A 21,448-nucleotide genomic window follows, 5' to 3' on the forward strand; every position below is an offset into this window, starting at 1 on the left:
ATTGTTGATCCCACAGTGTCAGGCCAGACTCAACCCTGGGAATCATGTCCCCCCTTGTTAGGGAGACTTTCACTAAAAGAATATTTTAAAAGCAGGCAAGGGAAAAAGATTACAGTCAAAAGAGTAACATTTAGACTTCTAAAGTGTGACAGTTAGGTTCATGTGTTAAATTGGTTAGGGCATCATGTCCAGTTGTTTGGTCAAGCAAGCAGTAGCCTGATTGTTATTGTGAGAGTATTTCATGAATTTATATCATTACTCAGTTGATTGCATTTATGGCTTATTACATCTACTATCAATAAAGGCCTTCAGCAATGAGAGAAATCTCATCCAATTAGTTGAAGGCCTTAATGGGAAAACTGACGATTTCACCAGTCAAAAAGAAGAATTTCTATGTCTACTTCAGCAAACTAGTTTCTCCAAGAGAATTCATCAAATATTCATTGGATTCCCAGCTTGTGGCCTGTCCATTAGAATTCAGATCTGCTATCGCCCCATTGCTCTAGAGTATGTGCCCCAGAGATCGCAGAGAGCCCAGGTTCTGCCTGAAGGTTTGGAGAGGGTAAAGCCAAGATAAAGGTGGTCTCCCCAATGTCCCTCAATGTTGCAACCAACACCCCAGCATTTGCAAAGAGCAGGGCCACTGCACAGGCCCTTGGAAGGGGTGGGACTGCCGTTTTCTAAAGGCCCAATGATAAATGACTCTCACGCTTTGAGAGTTTGAGAACCAATGGCGTTTGCCCTGCAGGTTTTTGGAACTGTTTGGGCCTGGTGACTTCTGTGTTCTTTCCAATTTCTCCCTATGGAAATGGAAACATGTTCTAGTTTGCAAGCTGCCAGAATTAGATACACCAGAAATGGATGGCTTTTAAAAAGGGAAATTTAATAAGTTGCAAGTTTACATGGTCTAAGGCCATGAAAATGTCCAAATTAAAGCAAGACTATAGAAATGTCCAATCGAAGGCATCCAAGAACAGATACCTTGGTTCAAGAAGACTGATGACGTTCAAGGTTTTTCTCTCAACTAGAAAGGCGCATGGCAAATATGGCAACATCTACTGGCTTTCTCTCCAAGCTTCTCATTTCATGAAGCTCCCCTGGGGATGTTTTCCTTCTCCATCTCTAAAGGTCTCTGGCTGCGTGGGCCCTAAAGCCTTTTCCATAATGGTTCCCTCTTAAAGGTCTCCAGTAAGCAACCCCACCTTGAATGGGTGGAGACACATCTCCATGGAAATGTGGAAATGAAATGAGGATTAAAGGACATGGCTTCTCTGGGGTATATAACAGATTCAAACTGGTGCAAATATATGGATATATGACTGTCCCTCCTTTGTATATTAGCAGCAGATAACTTGTCTGCATTTTACAGGTCCAGAGCCAGAGGAGAATTTTGCCTTAGGATAGACTATGCCTGTAGCTGACTTTGATGAGATTTTCTACTGTTTCTGACTTTGTATTGTTACTGAAATGGTTTAAGGCTTTGTGATGTTGTAATAGAATGAATGTATTTTGTATATGGAAAAAAATATGTCTTTTTCTTGGGGTCCAGAGGGTGGAATGTGCCAGTTTGAAACTGTTGTATACCCCAGAAAAGTTATGTTCTTTAATATTATTGGGTGGGATCTTTTTGACAAAGTTGTTTCCATGGAGATGTGACTCACCCAGTTGTGGGTGGGACCTTTTGATTAGGTGGTTTCCACAGAGAAGTGTCTCCACCCATTCAAAGTGGTTTACTTACTGGAGTCCTTTAAGAGGGAACCATTTTGGGAAAAAGCTTCCAAGCCCACACAGCCAGAGATCTTTGGAGATATGGAAGGAAAACTCCTCCGGAGAAGCCTTACGAAATGAGAAGCCAGGAGAGAAAGTTTTTAGCTGTCGCCATGTGCCTTCCCAGATGACAGAGGTGTCCAAAAGTGAAAGACTGTAGCAGATGCCAGCCATGTGCCTTCTCAGCTGACGAGGTGTTCCAGATGGCATCAGCCTTTCCTGAGTGAAGGTGACCTCTTGTTGGTACCTTAATTTGAACATTTTCACAGCCTTAGAACTTATTCCAACATAATAAATTCCTCTTTTAAAAGCTGTTTCATTTCTGGTATATTGCATTCTGGCAGCATTAGCAAAGTAATGCTGTCTACCTGTCTACCTATCATATTGGTTGTTGTCTCTGGAGAACCCTGACTAATACATAAAGGAAATCCAAATCCAGTGAAATTTTATTTGCAATGTGCTGAAAGAAAATAGCTGTCAATCAAGGACTCTATAACAGATAAAATATGTTTCAAAATTTAGAGCATACAGTATGATAATCTTGTCACAAAATTTAAAAACAATTAAAAGTAATTAATTTTATTGCTTGGCCATATATATACATGTATAATCAGATTGAACTTTATTTTAAAAATCAGGGAATTTGTAAACACAATATTTGGGATAGTGGGTACCTCTGAAGGGGAGGAGTCAGGGATAGGAAAGGGGCATAGAGATAAATGTGAGTTATTGTTCATCTTCAAAATACTGGGTTGAATGAGGGATTCAGAAGTGAATGAGGAATTCAGAAGTGTTTTGTAATATTAAACAAAAATGCCCCAATTAGCCAAAACCATCCTGAAAAGAATAAAAAGTTTAAGGACTCACACTTTCCTATTTCAACAATTATTACAGAACTACAATAATCAAAACAGTTGTGGTACTGGCACAAAGACACATATATACCAATGGAATAGAACTGAGAGTTCAAAAATGAGCCCATTCATCTATGGCCAACTGTTTTTTGACAAGAGTGCCAACTCTACTCTATGGGGAAAGAAGAATCTCTTCAACAATCATGCTGGGGAAACTGGATATCCACATACAAAAGAATGGATATAGACCCCTATCTCATACCATATACAAAAATGCATCAAGACCTAAATATAACAGCTAAAATCATAAAACTCCTAGAAGAAAACATAGGGGAATATCTTCAGGACCTTTGTATTAGACATTGGATTACTAGACTTTATATCAAAAGCACAAACAACAAAAGAAAAAAACAGATGAATTGTTCCTCATCAAAATTAAAAACTTTTGTGCATCAAAGGCCATTATGAAGAAAGTGAAAAGACAAGCTACATATAGAATGGGAGAAAATATTTGGAAACTATACACTTGAAAAGGGCTTAATATCAGAATCTCTAAAGAATTCCTGAGTCAACAACCAAAAGGCCAACAACCCAAATAAAATATGAGCCAGGAATTTGAGTAGACATTTCTCCAAAGAATATATATACAAATGGCCACTAACCACATGGAAAGATGCTCAACATCATAAGTCATTAAGGAAATTGTGGTAGTTAGATTCAGGTGTCAGCTTGGTTAGGTGAAGGTGCCTAGTTCTATCACTGTGGACATGAGTCAATGGCTCATCAATGGATTTCTGTCCCACGTTGCCAGGAAGGTCCACACCCCTGGGAGTCATGTCCCATGTAGAGAGGGGAAGGGCAGTGAGTTTGCTTGTCATATTGGCTGAGAGAGAGAGGCCACATCTGAGCAACAAAAGATGTTCTATGGTGGTGACTCTTGGGCCTAATTTTAAGTAAGCTTAGCCTATCCTTTGCAGGGTTAAGTTTCATATGAACAAACCCCAAGATTGGGGGCTCAGCCTATTGCTTTGGTTGTCCCCACTGCTTGTGAGAATATCAGGAATTCTCCACTTGGAGAAATTGAATTTTCCCCCTATCTCGCCATTCCCCCAAGAGGACTTTGCAAATACTTTTTTTATTCACTGTTCAAATCACTCTGGGATTTATCAGGACATCACCCTGGACAAACCTACAAGATCTCATGCCCTACTCAAGGTTCCGTATACTTGTGGTGTTCAATTAAACTGTCCATATAAGTTATATTAGGAGATGCACTAGTCAAAATAAAAATTTTTTACCAAATAAACATTTTTTGCTTTAGTCTCACACATAAGTTAAGGTTTTAAAATATGAATGACCATCTATTTTCAACACCCTGCAATATTAACATTCTTTTGTTCTTCCTCATGCACAAACATTTTTAAATTTGTGCATTTAGTCACTATCATTGTATACTCCAGGCATTCCTAGGTTATACCATCTCAATCTTTATTGTCTATCTTTCCTTCTGATTTCATTTGTGCCCCCAGCCTCCAGCCTTTATCCAAACCTCTCTCTTTATAAGGATATCATTCACTGGATTTAGGACCCACCCTAATCCATTTTAACTTGTTTACATCTGCAAAATCCCTATTTCCTAACAAGGTCACATTTACAGGTTCTGGGTAGACATGAATTTGTGGGGAGTGGGGAGGGGTGACACTATTCAAATCACTGCAACTCATAATAATCATCTTAATGGCCACCAGTGAGGACACAGAGAAATGTTAAGCAATTTTGCTTAAACTGTGCATTTCATTAGTGCATTTGAACTCGCATCTATTTGGTTCTAAACCAATCTCAACACTCAACCCACTTACACCTTATTTGCCCAAGAGATTTGTGAGCTCACTGAGCCCAGAAACTCCATTCATCCTAAAGCTCACAACAAAAGGCCTTGACTAGAGCAGATCCTTTATGAATATTGGCTACCCTTGCCACTGTTAGCTGGGCAGTCACGTGGCTGGCATCTTCTGGTCCTTTGCTCCTGGGCTCCATTGCTTTCAGCCTCTGTTCCTGTGGTGGTTCCTGACTTCAGTACTCTTAGGGCCGTCAAGTTCCTCTTGCTTTCCTTTTCTCCCTCTCCTAGCTTTTCTTCTTTCTCCTCTTCCTTCTCTTTTTTTTCCTATACTGCAAGTGTGTACTTTTGATTGTTCTAAGAGAAGACAATGATCTTTAACCTAGGAAAGCAGAACAGACCAGAAAATGGAGGGAGCAAAAGCTTTCAACATGGTCATTGTGCTGGTTTGAAATTATGTACCCAGAAAAGCCATGTTGTAATCCTGACTCAATCTTGTGGAGGCAGTTGTTTCTTTTAATCCTAATTCAATACTGTAGTGCATTAACCTTTGATTAAGTTATCTCCATGGAGCTGTGACACAACCAATTGTGGATATGACATTTTGATTACATGGAGATATTACTCTACCCATTCCAGGTTTGATTAGTTTAGTGGAATGCTTTAAAAGAGGAAATATTTTGGAGAAAGACAGAAATGACAGAAGCCTCAGAGCTGACAGAAACCTCATAGCAGAGATGAGACAGTTGCAGACATGTGGAGAACAGACACAGATATTTGAAGATGCTTGGAGCCCGGCAGACTTTGCCATGAGATGGTAAGCAAGCCAGAACGTGGAGAGAGCTAAAGGAAGCCAAGAGATGAAAGCCAGCCCTGGAGAAGCAAAGTCAGGAAACGCCACAGGAACAGAGGCTGAAAGCAATGGAGCCCAGGAGCAAGGGACCAGAAGATGCCAGCCACGTGACTGCCCAGCTAACAGAGGTGTTTCTGATCCATCAGCCTTTCTTGAATGAAGGTAACCTCTTGTTGGTGCCTTAATTTGGACACTTTTACTTCCTTAGAACTGTAAACTTGTAAGGTATTAAATTCCCCCTTTTTAAAGCCCTTCCAGTCTGGTATATCACATTCTGGCAGCTTGCAAACTAAGTCAGTAATTAAACTTATTTTGTTTGAACAAGACAATCTTTTAAAGGAATTTGAATTAAAATGTTCTCAGGCTACTTTCCTGTTAAAATAACTTTACAAATATACTACACACACATACACACACATGTACACTTTTGAGGATTATACTGAGATGCAATAAAACTATATAAAAAGGACTGTAAAGGAATGATGACCTCAGGATTCTGGATGATGGTCACCTTAAGTCAGGCAGGGGAGGCAGTGAAATGGGTTGGTGGACCATACAGTCAGATGTGAATTACTGACAAGTCTTAGTTTTTATTTTGGATGGAGGATTGAGTGTGTCTATTATCTTATTAAAAGTGACTGATATTTGAAAAGTAAGTAAAGAAAGCCATGCATGAACCAACAAGGAATATGTCATGAACCAAGGATTATGATTAATTTAATTGTAAGCATATGAGGTACAGTTTAAAATACTAAAATAAAACCAGGATAATAACAGCATTTACCTCATAAAGTTGCTGTGAGGATTAAATGAGTTAATATATTTCAAAACTCAGAACAGTAACTGGCACATAGTTAGCACTGTATTTGTAAGTATTTTTACTATAATAATTTTTACTTTCTGTCAAGGGTAACTTACTATTTATTATGAATGTAAAACAACTATTTATTTAGCTGTGTTGTAGCAGACACCATTAGCTTCTTCTCCAATATTCATTTCTTCCATTTTGGCTAACAAAAGTCTGCTTTCTTTTAGGATGGCAACAAACCTAGATCCAGGCAAAATATTTGCTCTCCTAGCACCTTTCTATCAAGGGTGTCCATGGGACACAGTTAGCAAATGAAATCAAGTCAAAAGTTCTAGAAGGGCTTCAGCTTTTCCTGATTAAAGAGGATGATATGGCTGTCACCTTTACTTCTTCCCTTTCTTTATCTTGAATGAGGTTGTGAAGCCTGGAGCCCAGGCAGCCATCTTATTACTGCAAAGGCATGAAGATAAAGGCAAATATGCTAGGATTTCAACAATGGAAGAGAGAAAGAGTCTTATTTTACTTTTTGCATTTCATTGCTTACCTATGAGGTTGAGCATTCCTCTAAGTACTGATATGTGATTTAAAAAACTATGCCTACTTTCTTCCACAGAGCCTTCCTTTTGGACACCTTCCCTGTTGACTGTGCTGGAGTCCACTTCACCCAATCTGGCATTGAGGAGTCTCAGCCCCATCTCAGAGATCCAGCCAGAGGGAGAGGAAGGGGTGCATCCTCCAGTAGGCACCCAAACTCACCTTCCCCACCCCATGATGACTCACATTGTCCGAGAAAAGTCTTGCAGTTCAGTTCCTAAGAGCCTGGTGCTTTCACACTGAAAATGGAGCTTTGTCCCCATAGGATCCACCAGGGAGGCCACTCAACTCTTGGATATCTTTTCCATTTGCAAGCATATTTATTTGGAGAAAACAAAAAATCCACAGCTCAAAGGATGGGGATTTTACATCTCAAGACATCTCCCGGGGGGAAGAGAGTAGAGAAATGGGAAAGAACAGTGTTGGATACAACTCTTTGGAAGAAGAGTAGACATAAAGAGGGCAAACTCTCTTACTGAGGGTTTGAACCATCAAACTGCCTTCCAGAGTAGTTGTACCATTTTACATTCCCACCAACTAGAAGTTCCTGGTTTCAAGAAGAAGCACACTTTTGCTGAGGTACATGGAATTTATCATGAAAGTAAAATGACTTCCTACATGATGAGAGAATTTTTTTTGGAAACCACATACCTGGTAATGGATTAACATCCAGAATATATAAAGAAATCCCTCAGCTTACAAGAAGAGGATAAACAACTCAAGTAAAAAGGGACAAAAGATTTTGACAGACATCTCTATAAAGAAAATACACTAATGGCCAGAGAACACATGTTAAGATGCTCAATATCACTTGCTGTCAAGAATATCCAGTCTTCAAATCAGATATGCTTTTCCCCTTGGAGTAAAGAGAGGAACTCTAGAGAAGGAATTGAATTTTTCCAATATTCCAATACTGGAAATTTGAATTTTTGTAATATCTCCAATATTAGAATTCAGGTCAACTCTAAGAATGTGTGCTTAATGACAAGGAGGAGCAAGAAAAGTGGTTTAAAATAGAAGAAATGCTATCTGTCAACATAACTGCAGGAAAGACACGTTGACCATCACATCATTGGTAATCTTCTTCCAAATAGAATCTGGTAATGGAAAAACTAGGAATTCTTTATAATCATTTAAATGTAACTAAGTTGGATTTCAGTGCTAATACAGAAAAGTTATGTAATGGTGTGAATTCAGGCACAAATTAACTGAATTCAGAAGTATAGCCTGTGATTTTATAAAAAGAAATTGCATAAACATGGCTCATATCCTCAATTTTGTAGCATCATAAAGTCTTCAAAATTGGTGACATACCTCTGTATTTGTGATGTTATAAAAAGAAGATCCCTGTGGATGCAGAATAACATCTTAAGTATCTAACAAGGATAAAATTTTAATTGGAAGCTGTCAATGAATTATTTGTCTAGAAGTAATAGTTATATGAATGCATTTTTATGGATAAACCTTTTGTGGTCTCTCCTCTACTTCAGAGGCAGAGTTCCTATATTAAGGAGACAGGCATTACATATAGTGAATTGCCAGATGATTTTACTCACACATCTAGAGTGAATCAACAGGTCTTAACACCTCGTAGAAAGAAACCATACCACAACAATCTCATTGGAAAAGCCTTCAGTGGCCATTCATCTGCTAGTAAACAAAAGCAAATATACACTAGAAATAAATCATCTGAATGTCATCAAATTAGTAAATCTTTTATTCAAAAATATGGCCTTACACATTACAATGAATCTGACACTGGAGAGAAACCATATGAATGCCGTGTATGTAGAAAGCCTTCACTCTGTATTCTTCCAAAAGACAACATGAGAGAACTCAAACTGGGGAGAAAAGATATGAATTCCACATATGTGAAAAAGCCATCATCCATTGTTCTATGTTTGGTCAATGTTTGAGAGGAGTCACACTGAAGAGAAACCATATGAATGCCATCTATGTGGGAAAGTCTTCCCTCATTTTTGTCAACTTTGAGCACATGAGATAACTCACACTGGAGAGAAACTGCATGAATGCCATCTTTGTAGGAAAACTTTCTCTTGACCTGACACAACATATAAGAACTCACACTGGAGAGAAACCATTATGAATGCCATCAATGTGTGAAAGCCTTCTTTCCTGAGTCATCATGAGAGAACTCACACAGGAGAGAAACGATACAAATGCCATATTTGTAGGAAAGCCTTTGCTCAATGTTCTGCCTTCAGACAACATGACAGAATTCACAGTGGAGAGTGACCCTTTGAATATCACCTTGGATAAAGCCTTCACTTATCCTTTTACCTTTAAAAGCATGAGAAAATTTACTCTGTAGAGATACCATAAGAATATCCTCTATGTGCAGAAACCTTAGTTTATTTATGTAATCTTAGACAACATGACAGAAACAAAACTGGAGAGTAACCCTCTGAATGCCATATTTATGGAAGCTTTCAGTCACCATTTTGAACTTAGATGACATGAAATAATGCAAAATAAAAATATTTTGTATTTGGAAGAGAAAAAAAATTATGACTAGCCTTTTTTACTTTCGGCACTTGGGGTGGACTACATGCGCTCCTTTTTCCCTCCGCTGCTGCAGTTCCCAGATAGAGCCGTCCCCACGGGTTTTGGAGACCTGAAAAGCACAGCTAGCCTCCAGGTGCTCAACGATTACTTGGTGGACAAGAGCTACATCAAGGGATATGTGCCATCACAAGCAGATGTGGCAGTATGTGAAGCAGTCTCCAGTCCCCCACCTGCTGCTGACTTGGATCAGGCCTTACATTGGTATAATCACATCAAGTCTTATGAAAAGGAAAAAGCCAGCCTGCCAGGAGCGAAAAAAGCTTTGGGTAAGTATGGGCCTGTGAATGTGGAAGACACCACTGGAAGTGTAAGTGCAGATAGTAAAGATGATAATGACATTGAACTTTTTGGGTCCGATGAGGAAGAGGAAAGTGAAGCTAAGCAGCTATGAGAAGAATGCCTTACCCGGTGTGAGTCAAAGAAAGCCAAAAAAACTTGCCCTTGTTGTCAAGTCTTCCATTTAACTAGATGTGAAACCAAGGGATGATGAGACAGATAATGGCCAAATTAGAGGAATGGATCAGAAGTATTCAAGCAGATGGCTTGGTCTGGGGCTCTTTTAATTCCATATCCCACTAGTGCCAGTGGGATATGGAATTTAAAAACTTCAGATTCAGTGTGTGGTTGAAGATGATAAAGTTGGAACAGATATGCTGGAGGAGCAGATAACTGCTTTTGAGGATCATGTGCAGTCCATGGATGCTACTGCTTTCAACAAGATCTAAGGTTCATCCTAGATCACTGCACTTAAATAAGAGTTTGAAAAACAAACAAATAAATTATGCCTAGATGTATCTTTTACTAAGCAGAAAATAAAAATTCAAAGTGATAAGAAAGCACCGAAGCATAATTTAATTAGTAGCATCTTTCTCTCAGTGGCACTTAAACTACTGATGCATTTTACAGTTGATGGCATCTTAGATTTACTCAATTATGGTAAGAAACTTCTATTTTCAGTTTTTCTCACAACTTGATTTATGAACCCAGCAGAGTTGCTGCCAGTTCCCTTCAGCTGAATGTATCCCATCTTTGGGTCAGGGGAGGAAAATAGCAATAGCAATGAATAGCACATTATAAGGTTTTACAGCCTAAGAAACCTATATTACTTAACGCATTTGACTTCATAGAACAGAGACTTAACAGTAGTTTAAATATATACATTTATTTTCTTTTTATAACAATAAGTCTGGCAGAGGCAGTCCAGCACTTGGGCGGTGGCCTCTGGGGAGTACATTTAGGTGCCTCTGAAGGCAGGAGACAGAAAACTGCTGTCTTTTTGTCTTTATTTTAAAATTTAAGCCTTTAAGTATATTTGACTTCCCCCCCAAACTATTATATTAGTTATCTGTAACTACAAAAAATTGCCTGAAACCTTAGCAGCTTATGTTAAACATTTATTATCTCACGTTTTCTGTAGAGTCAGGGATCAGGGAGTGGTGTAGCTGAGAGGTTCTAGCTTGGGGTGGCCCATGAAGTGCAGCTGCGCTGCTGTATGGGACTGCAGTCATCCGAGGCTCTGAGGGGGAAGGGGATGCTGTTCCAAGTTCATTCTCCAAGTGGCTGGAGGGAAGCCTTAGTTCCTTGCCCAATGTTGGCCAGAGACTTCAGTTCCTCACATTGTGTGTGTGCCCTTCCACAGGTTGCCCGAGTGTCCTCACAACATGCCACCTGGCTTCCCCCAGAGCAAGAGAGTCGAGCGAGAGGGCGAATGAGAGTGACCAAAACGAAAGCTATAGTGTCTTTTATAACCCTAATCTCAGAAGTGACATCCATAGCTTCAGCCATATTTGATAGGTCACATAGACCAACCCTCGTGCAACGTAGGAGGAGACTACGCAAGGGTGTAGATACCAGGAGGCAGGGATGCTTGAGGGCTAACTTGGAGATTGGCTAACACAATTTGTGTGTGTGTATGTGTGTGCACGTGCACACCTGTGCCTATATATTTACATATTGAATTAATAAGGTTAATTTAAGCAAGAAAATAACTTGAAAACACTAGATAAAACCAAAACATCAAATGGTTGTTACTAATTCAGTCTTCCACCAAAAATATATGTGCATACCTGTTTTAGCACATATTTGGGTATTATTTTAAAATTTCTTATTTCATTTACCTTTAACTTATATAGTAAGTGAAAAATGATATTTAAAATTTGTATTTTATTGATTGCTCCTGAGGTTGAATGTTTTTAAAGTATTTGTTTTATTTCCTTTGTTACAAGTTTTTTACAAATACATTCTTGTATTTGGTGTTTGTGACTTTTTTCTTCCAATTTGTATAAGCTTCTTATATATTATAAGGGTACACTCTTTTTTATTTACATTATTCAATGAACATTTTTTATTATGAAATATGGCATATATACAAAAAAGAAATACATTTTAAAGCCCATTGCAACAAGTAGTTATAGAACAGATTTCAGAATTTGGTTTGGGTTACAGTTCAACAATTTTAGGTTTTTCCTTCTAGCTACTCCAAGACACTCAAGAATAAAAGAAATATCCATATAATGATTCAGCAGTCATACTCATTTGTTAAATCCTATCTTCTCTTTTATAACTCCTCCTTCTCCTTTGTTCCTGCTCCCAATCTTTAGGGTATTTGGGCTCTGCCATTCGAACATTTTCATGTTGGAAAGGGGTGTTGATAATAAGGGTTAGTGGGGTGGAGCTAGTTGATGTTCTTGGAGAGGCTGGCCCCTCTGGGTTTCAGGACTTATCTGGCCTAGGAACCCATCTGGGGATTGTAGGTTTCTGGAAAGTAATTATAGTGCGTGAAACTTTTGTAGAATCTCAGACAGAGCCCTAGATGTTCTTTAGGATTAACAGGAATGGTTTTGGTTGGGGTTTAGCAAACCGTGATAATTAGCAATATCGAGCTAAAGCTTGTGTAACAGTAGCCTCCAGAATAGCCTCTCGACTCCATTTAAACTCTATTAGCCACTGAAACCTTACTTTGTTACATTTCTTTTCCCCCTTTTGGTCAGGAAGGCATTGTCAAACCCACTATGCCAGGGCCAGGCTCATCCCTGGGAGTCATCTTCCATTCCGCCAGGGAGACTGTCACCCCTGGATGTCATGTCCCACAAAGAGGGGGAGGGTATTGATTTTCCTTGCAGAGTTGGACTTAGAGAGAGGCAACATTTAAGCAACAAGAGAGGTTCTGGAAGTAACTCTTAGGCATAACTTAGGTCCTCCACCACAAAAACAAACCTCAAGATCAAGGGCTTGGCTTATTGACTTGGGAGTCCCTAATATTTAAGACAGTATCAGAGGTTTCTGCAGTGGTAAAGCTTAGTAGTTCTATATTTCTTCTCTTGTCCCTCAAGGACTTGGCCAATACTATTTTTTTTTAATTGAGAAATCCTCACTCACATTTTTCCAACCATATTATACACTCAGTGGCTCACAATATCATCACATAGTTGTGTATTTATCACCACGATCATTTATGGAACATTTGCATCACCCCAGAAAAAGAAATAAAGAGAGAGTGTGGCTGTCTAGGTGGTGGAAGTGTTGATACTTTGAACTCCCCAATGGCAGAGATCCTGAGAGGTGGCAGAACCTTAAAAAGGTGAACATATGTTGTACCTGGGGGTGGAGGCTGGACTCCAAATATTATGACCTCCTCTTACCCCCTTTCCCTTGACTTTGTGCACCACAATATGAATTTGCACAGAACCCAACATTCTCATGCAAGAAGTAGCTCTCTTCTTTATTTTTCTAAACAATATTGTGATGGTTAGGTTTATGTGGTTCAACTTGGCCAGGTGATGGTGCCCAGTTGTCTGGTCAAGCAAGCATTGGCCTAACCATTACTTGGAGGACATTTGATGGACCTACGTCATCAATCAGTTGATTGCATCTATGGCTGATTACATCTATGATCAACTAAGGGGAGTGTCTTCACAATGAGTGATGTTTAATCCAATCAGTTGAAGGATTTTAAGGGAAAAGTGACAACTTCCACAGTCAGAAGAAAGAACTTTTGCCTTTACTTCAGCCAGCCACCCTCTCCAGGGGAATTCATCAGAGATCTTTATCAGAATTGCCAGCTTGCAGCTTGCAGCCTGCCCTACAAAATTTGGACTCGTGTATCCCCACATTTGTGTGAGGGACTTTTATAAAATCCCACATATACAGATATCTCTTGTTGGTTCTGATTCTCTAGAGAACCCTGACTAATACAAATATAAAGTCTGACTCAGCCCCTATCTTCAAGAGGTTTTGGAGAAATTCTATTTCCATCAGTTTTTTTTTTTTCACTTTTTCTCCTTTCCCACTCTTGCCACGGTCACATAGAACCCCTGGGTCACCCAATCTTGGAACCATAGGTAAGGGCTCTGGACTTCAGACCAGTGTGGTCACTTTGAGGTACTCATGGTCACTTTGAGGTACTTGATGTCCAAGCCTCATATTCCCACTGCTCACAGTCTCAAAGGCTGGGGCTTAGAAATCATTCCCAGCCAGGGGTCGATGTAGCTGACCTATCAGATGCCCTGCTACCCCATGATGCTGGGAGAGCGTCCACACAGAATCTCCCACTTCTCCATTCCCCCAAGGGTAGAGAAATACTACTTCTTGTAGGCACCTGGGAACTTTCCCTTCTTCAGTTTTTCAAACCAATACCACCTACCAACCTACATAATTCTAGATTTCTGTCTTCAAGTACCTAGATTCTCCGAAACAAAAGTCTTTTTTACTCTTTGTATGGGGAAGGGACAGACCTCTTGAACCTATAAAGAGGAAATGCCGGTTATGCTTTGATGGTGAATTAGCGAACAAGCAGGGAAACTATCCCAGTTCTGACAATACAACACACCGCTGCTTACAAAGTCATCACAATCTGACTCCTATCCACCTTTCCAGGTGCATCTCAGAGCATTCCTTCTCATGTATATAATACTCTCACTTTCTAAACTATCTTTTCTGCCCTTTTCCACCTGGCTCATCCCTATCTATCTTTCAGGATCATTTAGCGCTTTAAAAAGTTGTTAGGGCTCTAGGTTAGCACCTGTAATTCTTTTGGTCTTTCTTTTGTGGCCATAAGCTGATTGCCACAATGTCTTGAACCAATATCCCAAACAGGGGTGTGTCACTGAGCTCTCTTCCTCTTTCAGAGGAAGCAAAACATTTCCCAGAACCCTCCAGAAGTCTTCCCTTAATGGTCAGTTCTGAGTAACATGGCCACCATATTGCAGGGGAGGTTGGGATAGGAAGTTTCTGGCAAAGCTGAATGGGATTGCCTTATTTGGTTTACAAAAATCATAATTTATACTAGGATTGGGAATATAGTTGCCACATCCCACCCAAAAAAAAGTCACCTTAGTAAAATGAATAAGGAAGGGAATGCATAATAAAGTCTACCACAGAGATTTCCTTCCATAAATTATTCCTTTTTCATTGACATGGCAGAGGCTACTATTATCTATTTGCTCCTTCTTGCATAGTGACAGAATATTCAGACATACACATTTGGCCAGAATAAAGTTAGCATTTCTCAGTCTCTCTTGGAGTTAGATTTGGCCATGTGACCAGTTTCTGAGAATGAGATGGAAGGAGCAGGTATTAAGAATGGTCATGTTCTCCCTTTCCACCATCCTAATGGCTGAAATGTGAATGTGGTGGTGAGCCATCTGGAACCAACTGGACAATGACAAGATGGAGCAGCAAGAGAGAAGGAGCCAAGGCCCCTGAAGATTTCACAGTGCAGAAATGCCACAGCAGTTTAGTCTTTCACATGAGACACTGTGACCTATATTTTGTTTAAAGCACTGTTTTGTGTTTCTTGCAGATACAGTTATATACAAACAAAATCAACTGCCTTCAATTTTCTGCCTATAGCCATGATAAAGTTTCTCCCGCCTCAAATAATCTCTTCTTAACCCTCTGTTTCTAATTTACATTCAGCCTTTCTCCATGTTTAGAGTAAGCAACAGATGCCAACAATTGGTTGATTTAAGCAGTTAAGGCATAGATCATGGACTTATGGAGAAGGCTGGAGAACATGTCTATCAGTTATCTATTGCCACAACGATACCACAAAACAAATAACCACAAAACCTCAGTAGCAGAGACTAAGGCGGCATGACAGCTAAATGAAATGTAGGCTTCTAAATTGGATCCTGGACTCAAAAAAGATTATTTGTAGGACAACTGGTAAAATTCAATCAAGGTCATTAGATCAATTAATAGTATTATATCAATGTTAACTCCTGGTTTGGATACTTATATTTTAGTTATATAAGATGTTATTAGGGAAACTTGGGTGAAGGATACAATTTTGGTAACTTCCTGGTAAGTCTAAAATTTCAAGATAAAAATTGAAATAAAAACACATACAAAAAAACCTCAGTGGCATAAAAGAATGAACATATATTTAGTGCAAAATCTGTGGGATTGGTTCAACTGTTCTGGGGCTGGCTTGGCCAAATTTAACTGGATTAATTAAAATGTCTGGGTCAACTGTGGGTTGGCCAGGCAGCTCTGAGGATTTTGGCTGAGCTGATTCATATGTCTAAGGCCTTACTGGCTGTTGGCTAATCTAGGATGGCCTCACCTGGAAAAACTCAAGGAGACTTGGCTTAGTTCCACATGGTTTTACTTTGTAAGCTGCCAGAATGCGATATATCAGAACTAGAACAGCTTTTAAAAAGGGAAATTTAGTAAGTTACAAGTTTACAGTTCTAAGCCTATAAAAATGTCCAAACTAAGACATCCAGTAAAAGATACCTTAATTCAAGAAAGGTTGATGGGACCAGAACAGCTCTGTCAGCTGGCAAGTCACATGCTGGTATCTGCAGTTTCCTTTCTCCTGGACTCTGTTGCTTTCAGCCTCTGTTTCTGTGGAGTTCCTCACTTTGCTTCTCCGGGGCTGGTCTTCATCTCATGGCTTCTTTTGGCTCTCTCCAGTTCTGGCTTGCTTAACACCTCATGGCAAAGTCTCCTGGGCTCCAAGCAACTCCAAATATCCATGTCTCTGTTCACCACATGTCCACAACTGTGTCAAGGAGAATGACTTGGCTTACTTCCTAGTCCCTGTCTCCCCCATTTGTGCACTCCTCAGGGCTCCAGGCTTCCATGTTAGGCTATTTGCACCAGGCGGATGATCTCTGGTTCTCCGGTTCTCAGTTCCTCAGCTTCTGCAAGCAGGGCCATCCTATGTGGTGCAGAAGACTCTCCCAGGTCACTTACACCCTGGAATCACCATCTCAGGTGATTCCCCATCTCTTCTCTAGCCGTTCCTTGGAGCAGGGTTGAACTCGATCTATCCTATTCCATTATCTTCCCAGAACTCCACTGCTGAGTTTCTTGAAAGAATTTGCCAGCTTGCTTTTCTCTTGTACTTCTCCACTTCCCTCCTGTAGTTGCCAGCTATTGCTACAATAATGATGTAAAATCGAGTGGCTTACAACCACAATAATTTCTTTTTCTTATCACGGGTCTGCAGTTGGCTGGGTGGCTTTATTTCAGGTTGACTTCAGGCTTCAGTCTGGCCTTTTGTCTGCTTGACTATCTCTTATCTTCCTTGGACAGGCTGCTCTCCAGTGCTGCAAGTTCTTCTCATGGTGAATGGCATGAGTGCAAGAGTGTAAATCTCTGATACATCTTAAGGCATACTGTATCTTTTACCCATATTCCATTAGCCAAAAGAAGTCTAGCAGGGAAATAAACTCCATTTGCTCTTGTATACTACAATGTCACATGGTAAGAGTGTCGGAGAACTGAGAACAAATAATTCAATCTACCAGAATCTTCATCTGGCTTTTGACCTTGCAGTGCCATTAGGGTCAACAATAGCCCCACAGTCGCCAACCCAACACATGTTTCTCAGAGGATGGAAAGGCGGGCAGGGGTCAGATCATGTAGGATCTTTTAGGCCATGCTTAGGAGTTTGGATTTCACTCTAAGTATAGCAGAGCCATTTAATGGTTTTAAGTGTAACTAAAGTTATCTTCTGCAAAGAAAATCTGGTCATTGCAGGTCCCTGATTAAACTTTCAATGACTGTCTGCGCTGGTTTGAAGCTGTTATGTACCTCAGAAAAGGCCATGTTCTTTTTTTTTAGTTTATTTTTTTAATTGTGAAATATAACATGTATACCAAAAAAAGCAATAAATTTCAAAGTACATTGTAACAAGCAATTATAAAACAGATTTCAGAGTTTGGTATGGGTTACAGTTCAACAATTTTAGATTTTTCCTTCTAGTTGCTCCCAAACACTGGAGACTAAAAGATATATCAGTATAATGATTCAGCAGTCATATTCATTTGTTAAATCCTGTCTTCTCTTTTATAACTCCTTCTCCTTTGATCCTACTCCCAATCTTTAGGGGTATTTGGGCTCTGCCATTCTAACTTTTTCATGTTGGAAATGGGTGCTGATACTATGGGATAGGTGGACAAAATTAGTTGATGTTCTTGGAGACGCTGGCCCCTCTGGGATTTAGGGTTTATCTGGCCTAGGAACCCATCTGGAGGCTGTAGTTTTTCTGGACAGTTTCATAGTGTGTGAAACTTTTGTAGAATCTCAGATAGAGCCCTAGGCCTTCTTTAGAGCTAAAAAGGGATTTATTTCATTAGTTCTTCAGAGGAAAGGCAGCTAACTTTCAACCGAAGTTCTTTCTTACATGGGAAAGCACAGGGTGATCTCTGCTGGCCTTCTCCCCAGGCCTCTGGGTTCCAACAACTTTCCCTGGGGTGATTCCTTTCTGCATCTCCAAAGGCCTGGGCTGAGCTGCGAGTGCTGAGATAAGGTATGCTGAGCTGCTTGGGCTGTACTACTTTAAGCTCTCTCATTTAAGCTTCCAGACAATTAAATCAAATGTCATTCATTGCAGCAGGCACACCTCCTTGCCAACTGCAGATGTAATCAGCAACAGATGAGGTTCACATGCTATTGGCTCATGTCCACAACAATAGAACTAGGCACCTTCACCTAGCCAAGTTGACACCTGAACCTAACTACCACGATCCTTTTTATTGGAGACCTTTATGAGGATAAAGGCAGAAAAAGCCCAGAGAGGTTATATAGAAAAGCCCTAGAGTAGATAAAAGATGACCTGCAGAAGCTCAAAGAGAAGGGCATTGGATCCAGAAGCTGAAAGCAATGAAACCCAGGAGTAAAGGGCCAGCAGACGCCTGGAACGTGCCTTACTATCTGACAGAGGAACCCCAGATATTGGTGGCCTTTCTCGGGTATGGTCCTGATGATGTCTTAATTTGGACATTTTCATGGTCTGAGAACTGTAAATTTATAAGCTAAGAAATCCCCATTGTAAAAGCCAACCCATATCTGGTGTATTATATTTTGGCAGCTTTAGCAAACAGAAATACTGTCCCATCGCTTGGAAAAAAAGTGCAATCCTCATATGGCATTAGAAGCCTTCCATGAGAAGGAAGGCTTGCCCCAATTTCTCCTGTCAGTGCACTCCACTATTTGCATACTTTGTTCCTACAATATATAGCTACTTATGATTTATTTTAGTTTGGGTTCTTTGAGAAGCTGTTGCTGAGACAAGGATTCGAGTTTATTTGGGAGTTGATAGAAACACCAGTGGGAAAAAGGTAGAAAAGATACAGGGAAGAAAAGTAGGATGTGCTATCAAGCCAATTACCACAGGAGCTTAAACCTGTAAAAAACAAAAAACCACAAAACTCTGGGATACCTACACCTCAGAACTATCCCACATCAGGGGTGAGGGTGCTGTTTTTTTTCTACACAAGCTCCAGAGTCATTGCTGAAGGGCTGCTCTAGAAGGTGTTAATTCCTAGGCACTTCCAGTATGCATGAATTTGTGCAGAAAGCAGTGCATATGGAGTTGGGGGGAAGAGCTTTCAAGCAAAGAGATGTACTGAACACAGTGAATGGTTGAGAGATCTGAGTGAAGCACCGCCAACATCTCCTACATGGTTTCTCAAATGTGAATTCACTTGAGGAAACTCCATAATTCCATATATGTTACTCATTCTGCCTAGGATGTTTTCCCTCCCTGTCTACCTGGTAAAATCCTACTCATTCTTCTAGAGCTTGTTCAGCTTCCCAAGCAGAGCAGACCATGCTACACCATGTGCTTTCTTAGGACATAGTACACATCTCTATCTTTATCACTTGTCACATTGCTTTACTTCCTAGCCTTTCTCCCCTGTGAGACTCTGCATTTGTAGAGGGCAGGGACTTGTACACAACTTTTAATATAGTTTTGTGCCTGATATATGGTAGATGGTCAATAAAAACTAGCTGGAAGAACAGATTAATTTCTATGTATAGAGTCTGGCAATAATCTGGTGCAGTGCTGCATCAAAATAAGGCCAACCATAGGCAAAATCATCCTTTTTCACCTCTACCGAAGTCCCTTCATTCATTCACTCAATACCCTCCTTTTTAAAAAATTTTTTTAAATTAATTTTTAAATTAAAAAAAAAATTACAGGAAAGAAACACAAACATTCTTAATATGTGATCATTCCATTCTACACATATAATCAGTAATTCACAATATCATCATATAGTTGCATATTCATCATCATGATCATTTCTTAGAACATTTGCATCAATTCAGAAAAAGAAATAAAAAGACAACAGAAAAATAAAACAAAAACAGAAAAAAAAATTATACATACCATACCCCTTACCCCTCCCTTTCATTGATCACTAGCATTTCAAAACTAAATTTATTTTAACATTTGTTCCCCCTGTTATTTATTTTTATTCCATATCTTCTACTCATCTGTTGACAAGGTAGATAAAAGGAACATCAGACACAAGATTTTCACAATCACACAGTCATATTGTGAAAGCTATATCATTATACAATCATCATCAAGCAATATGGCTACTGGAACACAGCTCTATATTTTCAGGCAGTTCCCTCCAGCCTCTCCACTTCCTCTTGGATAACAAGGTGATATCTACTTAATGCGTAAGAATAATGTTCTAGTTTGCTAGCTGCCGGAATGTAATACACTAGAAACGGAACGGCTTTTAAAAGGGGGAATTTAATGAGTTGCTAGTTTACAGTTCTAAGGCCGAGAAAATGTCCCAATTACAACAAGTCTATAGAAATGTCCAATCAAAGGGATCCAGGGAAAGATACCTTGGTTCAAGAAGGCCGATGAAGTTCAGGGTCTCTCTCTCAAGTGAGAAGGCACATGGCAAACACAGTCAGGGCTTCTCTCTTGGCTGGAAGGGCACATGGCGAATACGGCATCTTCTGCTAGCTTCCTCTCCTGGCTTCCGGTTTCATGAAGCTCCCCGGGAGGCGTTTTCCTTCTTCATCTCCAAAGGTCACTGGCTGGTGGACTCTTTGCTTCGTGGTGCTGCAGCATTCTCTGCTCTCTCTGAATCTCTCATTCTCCAAAATATTTCCTCTTTTATAGGACTCCAATAAACCAATCAAGACCCACCCAAATGGGTGGAGACATGTCATCCCCTAATCCAGTTTAACAACCATTCTTGACTAAATCACATCTCCAGTGAGATGATCTCATTACAGTTTCAAACATACAGTATTGAATAGAGATTATTCTACCTTTATGAAATGGGATTTATATTAAAACATGGCTTTTCTTAGGGGAGCATACTTCCTTTCAAACCAGCACAAATAACATCCAGGATAACCCCTCGACTCTGTTTGGAATCTCTCAGCCATTGACACTTTGTCCTCATTTCATCTTCCCCCTTTTGGTCGAGAGGGTTTTCTCAATCCCTTGATGCTGGGTCTCAGCTCATTCTAGAGTTTTTCTCAATCCCTTGATGCTAAGTCCCAGCTCATTCTAGGATTTCTGTGCCACGTTGCCAGGAAGGTTCACACCCCTGGGAGTCATGTCCCACGTAGACAGGGAGAGGGCGGTGAGTTTGCTTGTTGTGTTGCCATATCTGAGCAACAAAAGAGGTTCTCTTGGGGTGACTCTTAGGCCTAATTTTAAGTTGCTCTAGGGAAATTTTGCACACAATAATGTATAAAAGAATGTTAACTGCAGCACCGTTCAAAATAAATAACTGGCAATGACAATTGAGGGACATTCACGTAGTAGAACACTATGTAGCAGTTAAAGTGAATAAACTAGAGCTCCATGTATTAGCAAAGTGTTAAGTGAAAAAAGCCAGTTGCTGAAGCATACATACAGTGTGAAGCTATTTATA

At 39.9% G+C, this 21,448-nt stretch overlaps 1 protein-coding gene and 1 pseudogene across 3 annotated transcripts in view; one reads left to right on the forward strand and one right to left on the reverse strand.

Moving 5' to 3' along the window:
- The window catches only part of LOC143684578 (transmembrane protein 217B-like), a 41,855-nt gene that overhangs the window by 15,479 nt on the left and 4,928 nt on the right, over positions 1–21,448 (reverse strand). The window lies entirely within an intron of this gene.
- On the forward strand, positions 8,229–10,078 carry LOC143682634 (elongation factor 1-beta pseudogene; annotated as a pseudogene).

The sequence above is a fragment of the Tamandua tetradactyla genome, chromosome 5 (genome assembly GCF_023851605.1).
Source record: "Tamandua tetradactyla isolate mTamTet1 chromosome 5, mTamTet1.pri, whole genome shotgun sequence".
In the NCBI taxonomy this organism is placed as follows: Eukaryota; Metazoa; Chordata; class Mammalia; order Pilosa; family Myrmecophagidae; genus Tamandua; species Tamandua tetradactyla.